Source organism: Galeopterus variegatus, unplaced genomic scaffold, assembly GCF_000696425.1.
Source record: "Galeopterus variegatus unplaced genomic scaffold, G_variegatus-3.0.2 Scaffold1438, whole genome shotgun sequence".
Classification (NCBI taxonomy): domain Eukaryota; kingdom Metazoa; phylum Chordata; class Mammalia; order Dermoptera; family Cynocephalidae; genus Galeopterus; species Galeopterus variegatus.
In genome coordinates this window covers 64,917-67,501 of record NW_007727549.1, presented here as the reverse complement: position 1 = coordinate 67,501, position 2,585 = coordinate 64,917, and positions in this window count along the sequence as shown.

Below are 2,585 nucleotides of genomic sequence, written 5' to 3'. Positions count from 1 at the left end.
CCCTGCGCGGCCCCGCCCCTGCGCGGCCCCGCCCCCGGCCGCCACCGAGCTGCTCTGGTTTCGCGGCAGATGGCCGGGCCTCAGTCTGGCCTCGCGACACGCCGCCCGCCGGCCGTGCGGCGGCTCTCGGGCTCCTGCGCTCCGGTCCCAGGTCCCCAAAGATGGGAGATCTCACCAGGATGGCCGCGTTCCCGGACCCTTCAAGGCTCTGACTCTGGACCCGAGTGGGATCGGTGGCTCCTCTGCAGCCCGGGAGGGGTGGAATGCCGGGTCGCTTTGCTGCCCAGAGATGGTCTGGGGGAGGGGGTGGATCTGACTATGGATTACTAGAGGAGAGTGACCTCAACACGGGCTCTCTAGGGTCTACTGAAAAGCACAGCTGCTGTCATTGAGTCGACTACACTGAGCTCCTTGAGGGCAGGACAGGATCGAATTCTGATTCCTCCTTAAAACTTCAGCGCCTAGGTGCAAAGTGGTGGCTTAATAAATGGACTGAATGAAGAATGAATGGATATGGGCATGACTGGGACAGTAAATCTGAAACCAGAATTAGGTATGACCAGTTCCTAACAGATCTCCTCGCCCCTTAGCTTTTAATTCATTTAACAAATACTGAGTGCCTACTATATACAAGGCATCCTGCCTGATATATAGCAGACAAGGCTGCCCTCGGTCAGGACCTTCACTCGACTGGAAGGAAGCACATAGGCTTGTAAACAAATAACTTCAGAGTTACAAAAGCTACAAAGAAGATAAAATGGAATGATATGACAGGGGAAAGATGATTGTGGGTGGTCAGAGAAGGCCTCTTCCCTTTGAGCCAAGACCTAGAAATAGTAAGGAAGAAGCAGCTATGAGATCTGGAGGAACGGTATTCCAGGCAGAGGGCACAGCCAAGTACAAAGGCTCAAGGCAGGAATGAGCTTGCCACATTTGAGGAACAAGAAGACCATTATGACTAACGGGACAGGGACAGTGGTAGATCAGACTAGAAGGGTAGACAGGGGGCAGTTCACATAGGGCCTTTTATGCTACAGTAACAAGTATGAGTTCCTCCCACTCTTTCGTACACTGTTGCCAAATTATCATTAAAGTACCTCTTTCAGATAACTCAGCTGCTCAGAAACCTCTCCACATTTCCCAGTGCCTTCCAAGTATCCTTAGCATGATATTCAAGGCCCTTCATAATCTAATCTCTACCTACCTTTACATCCTTTTGTCTCATTATATCCTGGCCAAAGTTTTTACTCCAGCTAAATGAACCCACTTTCTAGCCCTTGCACAAACCTCATATATATATTTTCACTTCCTACCCTCCTCTTTACTTCCTTTAAATTTTAATCCAAGTAATATGTATGCATTGTCAAATAGTATTGAGAAAGCTCTTAACAAACACAGCAGTCCCCTGTCCCATTTCTCTTCCCTCCCTCAGAATACTCTTTTTTAGCTTGTACTTCAGAAAGTTCATGGAAAAGTAGAATTAAAAGATTACACAAATCTTTCCATGAACTTTTTGAAGTACCCTTGTATTTCATAATTTATGCTTTCTAGACGTTGCTTATTGATTTCCAATTTTGATTGATGATCTCTCTTCCACCTTTGCTTACCCTCTTAAAATAGTGAAATCACACACTTTTTGGTTAAGTCACTATAGTACTTAGTATTGACATTATTTTAACTATGAGTAAATATTCACTGCTAAGCCATGTGTTCCATGATTATGTTTCCTTTACAACTTTTTTTCTCCTGGCATTAATCATTGCCTTGCTTTTTTATATATTGTACCTATCACTAATTCCTCCCACATAATCTAATAGAGTCTCAATACACATTTTGTTTGCACAGTAAAATCTTTAGATAATCCATCATTTCCATTTTTCCTTTTCTGGTGGTTGCCTGTATGGGGATCTGCATCAGTTCCATTTTTCTCTGGAGCCTTCCACTCTTTTGCTTTGGTCTGCACTGAAGACTGTCTCAGCCTATGCAGAGCTGTCATCCTGGTATTTCTAGGCACCCTCAGAATTGCCTTTACCTTTCCTCCGTGTTGGATTCCCTGTTTCCTGGATATTTTACTCCTTTGTTTTAGTAAAGTACATCCTTTGGTAGCTTCCTTTGAAAGGAAGCATGAGAAATAATTTTTTTTTTGAGAACGTGCATACCTGAAAATTTATGATTCTGGGTTGAAAATAAATTTCCTTCAGAATTGTAAAAGCGTAACTCCATTGTCTTCTGGTTTCTGGTGTTGATAATGAGTGGTCAGTTTGATCTCATTTTTCTCAAACTTTTTTCACTTTTCTTTGTTCTTGTTGGCCGGCAGATACCAGGGATTGAAAGTACGCTTGTTTTTACTCTCTCTGGAAGCCTTTAGGAAGTTCTATTTATCCCTGGGGCTCTGAAATTTCATGGTGATACACTTATTTTTTTTTTTCCTTTTTGTCTTTTTTCGTGACCGGCAACGGATTGCAACCCTCAGTGTCGCACCCGTACTGGACCAGGACCGGGACCGGCAACGGGATCGCAACCCTCGGTGTTGCGCCCGCACCTCGCTCAGCCAGTGAGCGGCCGGTCTGTATGTGGGATCCGAA